The 4,476-nt window shown below is 41.0% G+C and overlaps 1 non-coding gene across 1 annotated transcript; it reads left to right on the top strand.

The window, feature by feature from the left end:
- The first annotated feature begins 1,267 nt into the window (after positions 1-1,267).
- Positions 1,268-1,374, top strand: LOC128579951 (U6 spliceosomal RNA). Its single transcript, XR_008378319.1, has one exon. It is a non-coding gene; the product is annotated as a U6 spliceosomal RNA (small nuclear RNA).
- Positions 1,375-4,476: the final 3,102 nt, after the last annotated feature.

Raw genomic sequence — 4,476 nt, 5'->3', positions numbered from 1 at the left:
GGGGAAAGTAGAAATTTTATCATTACGCAAGTCTGAAAATTAAGTTTGGGAACTCATCCTAGAAAAAGTGCTACAGACCTCATTGCTGAATATCACTACAGTCACCTTCTAAGCACCCCACTTGGGAAGCTGTGCACAGTGCCAGCACCCAGTCCACCCTTCAAAGCAACTTTGGAACTCTTTTCCTGGAATGGTCATCACAGCTCTTGCTGTATTACCTCTGATGTCTTGGATTTCATCAAAATGTCTTACTTTCGATACTTTCTTTATCTTTGGGTAAAGAAAAAAGTCATTAAGGTCCAGATGAGGTGAGGAGGGAGGGTGTTCCAATACAGTTATTTGTTTACTGGCTAAGAACTCCCTCCCTGCATTACTGTGATGCAGATCCATGAATTGTTAACAAACAACTCAGGTCATTTTCATCTGACTTTTTCACAAAGCCTTGCAGCACTTCCAAATAGTAAACTTGGTCAGCGGTTTGTCCAGTTGGTACAAATTCATCTGAACGATCCCTCTGTTGTCAAGTAAGGTTGGCAACATTGTTTTGACTCTGGATTTGGACAGAACTTTCTTTGTTATGGAGAATTGGCTGACCTCCATGGTGTACTTTAACGCTTTGTTTCAGGGTCATACTGGTACACCCAGGTTTCATCTCAGTGATAACATGCCCACAACACCATCTGGCCTCTCCAGAAGGTCTTGGCAAACTTTGACTCTCCTTTGTTTTTGTTCACTAGTGAGCTTCTTCAGGATCATTTTTGCACATATATTTCTCATGCCAAGATTTTTAGTTAAGATTTCCCTATTTCTGGGCCAGATGCAGTGGCTCACGCCTGTAATCCCAGCACTTGGGAGGCCGAGGCAGGTGGATTACCCTGAGCTCACAGGTTCTAGACCAGCCTGAGCAAGAGTGAGACCCTGTCTCTAAAAATAGCCAGGCATTGTGGCAGGAGCCTGTAGTCCTAGCTACTCAGCAGGCTGAGGCAAGAGAATAGCTTGAGCCCAAGAGTTAGTGGTTTCTGTGAGCTATGACACCACAGCACTCTACTGAGGGTGACAAAATAAGACTCTGTCTCAAGAAAAAAAGATTTTCCCATTTCTCTCTTGATGTTCACTTGGTCTGCTGTGCTTCTCACCATCAGATGACAATCTTGGTTCACAATGCAATGAATTTTTCCAATACTTTCCTCACTGCTGCTCATTACTGGCTGCCCTGACCTCTCTTCAGCAATGATGTGTCCTCTCCCCTCAGAAAAACATTTAATCTGTGCTCGCTTCGGCAGCACATATACTAAAATTGGAACGATACAGAGAAGATTAGCATGGCCCCTGCGCAAGGATGACACGCAAATTCGTGAAGCGTTCCATATTTTTAATAAAAAAAAAACATTTAATCCATTTGTACAGTGCCATTTTCTTCATGGCGTTATCATCATAAACTTGGGCTAACATGTCCCTAATTTCACATCTACTCTTGCCAAGTTTAACAAGAAATTTAATGTTTGTTTATTGCTCTGATTCAAGCTCCAATATTCTTTTGATGGCACACAAAAACATGCAGCAACAACAATGAACACCACTCAGCAAAACACCATGAGACCCCCACAGGAACACAGCTGCGAGACCCTCACACACCTCGGCTGTGAACCCTCATCATGTTGTTTGCACAGTGCTGCCAATGTAAGCACGTGGTGGCAAGTTCATGAACTTAATTGCCAGACTTTTACCCTCCCCTCTTTATCCTACAATTATCATAAGCAGTATGTCTATAGATAATTGAAAATGATACTAGACAATATTACAATCTTACTTTCAGCCATCTATTATATTTGCCATATATACCTGTTCATTGCTCCTCTTTCAACCCTCTGGTATCACTTCTCTTCCTCCTGAGAAACTTATTTTAGCATATCTTTTAGAGCAGACATATTGACAATGACCTTAATTTTCCTTCACCTAAAAATGTCTCTTTTCCATTTTTATTCTTGAAAGATATTTTCACTGAATATGGAATTCTGGGTCCTGGTGCACTTTTAAATAATTATTACACTGCTTTTTGGCCTCCATGGTGTCCAATAATAAATCTACAGTCAGCCAACTTGTTGATTTGAATGTAATAAATATATGTTTTTCTTTCTTTTTTTTTTTTGTAGTGACAGAGTCGCACTTATAACCCTCGGTAAAGTGCCGTGATGTCACACAGCTCACAGCAACCTCCAATTCCTGGGCTTAGGAGATTCTCTTGCCTCAGCCTCCTGAGTAGCTGGGACTGCAGGCGCCCGCCACAACGCCCAGCTACTTTTTGTTGCATTTTGACTGTGGCCGGTTTGAACCCACCACCCTTGGTATATGGGGCCCGCGCCCTACCCACTGAGCCACAGGCGCTGCCCATAATACATATTTTTCTCTGCCTGCTTTGACAGTTGTTTGTTTTGGGTTTCAATAGTCTCTTTATGATGTGTTTGTGTATAAATTTCTTTTATTTATCATGTATAACTTTTGCTGAGGTCCTTGAATCTGTAAGTTGTATCCTTTACCAAATTTGGAAGCTGTCAGCCATTATTTCCTCAAATACATCTTATGCATAAGTTTACTTCTCTTTTTTAGAAATTCTAATGACATAAATGTTAGATCTTTTGGCATTTTCTTATAAATAATTTTATTTTTCAATCTTTTCCTCCTTTTTTTTCAGATTAGTATTCTTTGTAATCCCCATTCTGTTACTGAGGATATTAAGTTAGTGTTTTATTTCAGTTATATATATATATATACACACACACACACATATATATATACATACCTATTACCTAGACATAGATACATTCTAAATAGTTTTAAAACTTCCCTGGCATTTTTTTTTTTTTTTTTTTTTTTTAGTGTAGTTCTATTTCTTTGCGGAAACTTTTCATTTGTTTTGAGTGTGTTCACACTTATTTCATGGAGCATAGTTTTAACAGCATCGTTAGTGACTTTGTCCAATAATTCCACCTCAGGATCTTTGTGGAGAGGGTGTCTATTGATTGACTTTCCCCTTGCATTTGGTTTTAGTTTTTCAGGTATTTTGTATGTTGAATGCTTTGAGATTTTATCCTGGAGATTTTGAATATTATGTTGAGTTTCTCAGTTTTGTTTAAATCCTACTAAAGAGTATTTGTTTCTTTGTATTCAAGAGACAATAGGCTTGTTAGGATCAGGCCATACATTCTGCCTTACCTTCCGTAGGCTATGGTTTCTGTGTCAGCTCTGCTTTCAGATGCTTTGCAGTACTATTCAAATGTATCATCTGTGTCTGCTCCCCTGGGGCCAGTGTGGGGACCTAGGTGGTGGTCTACCCCCACAGTTCAGTTCTCAAAATCACATCGTGTTCAGAATCTGGTCCACACACGTGCGGCTCTCAGGGATTGAGCCAGTGTGTTCATCCACAACTCCTCTGATCACATTCTGAAGCTTTCCCCTCCCCACAGTGCCCACACTCTCTCCTAAGGGCCCCGTCCCTGTTCTCTGCCTAGAAATTCAGGGCTTTAGTTTCACTAAAGTGCTGTGCACATCCTGCCATTGGGTTCATCTTATGGAACAAGTGGTTTGACAATAGAGAAAAAAGTATCAATGGGGATCTCCTCCGCACTCTTCAGACAGTAGTCAGAGAGAAGTAATTCTGTTCCTCAGAATTTTAGATGCTCACCTGACCTCTGCTGCCATCATTGCCGCTGTCAGATTTCACCTTCAGGACTGGGCAGAGAAAGGAAAAACAGAAAGTCTCCCCCTTCTATGTATCTGACAAGGGCCCCTCTTCCTGTTCCTCTGACTGGAAGGGCTTCTCCTGTCATTCCTTCGAACCACATCCAAAGAGCTGTTCAGGATCCCAGTGAGCTCACACCAGAATATACAGAGGGAGAAAGAGGCAGAAACTCACTGCCATCACAGCCATTCTTCGAGTTTAGATTTCCTTCCCCGTCTGCCCAATGCCATTTTCTTTTCAGTCCTTGCACTCTGTTCAAGGCTTTAGTTGCATTCAGTGGGAGACACAGAACAGAGTGTGCCATCTTAGTAGGAATTGCTCTGTGTATTTCTAACTTTTATATAAATTGTATCAGACTGCATCATTCACTTAATATTCCATTTAATTTTATGTCATCACATAGGTCTAAAACATACATATTATGTTAACTGTTATAGCTATTCTCCTACTGATAAATATTTAATATATTTCCATATTTTTACTGTTACAAGTGATGCTGTAATGGAACATCATTGTGTATGTTTCCCTATCTCCAGGTGTGAGGATTTCTCCAGGACCTAGAAGTGTCACGTGAATTGAAAAGATAAAGCTCCGGAGATTCATCAGAGGCAGAGCAAGACGGCAGCCGAGTAACAGCTTCCTTGCATCTGGGCACCGTGAGTCTGGGGAGATAGGACTCCAGGCATCTCTGGCTGGTGGGATCTGCCTATCATCACCCCTGAGAGGATACAGGGAGT

This window comes from Nycticebus coucang, chromosome 2 (assembly GCF_027406575.1).
Source record: "Nycticebus coucang isolate mNycCou1 chromosome 2, mNycCou1.pri, whole genome shotgun sequence".
Classification (NCBI taxonomy): Eukaryota; Metazoa; Chordata; class Mammalia; order Primates; family Lorisidae; genus Nycticebus; species Nycticebus coucang.
Note: the sequence above shows the minus strand (reverse complement) of the source record. Positions and strands in the feature narration are given on the sequence as shown.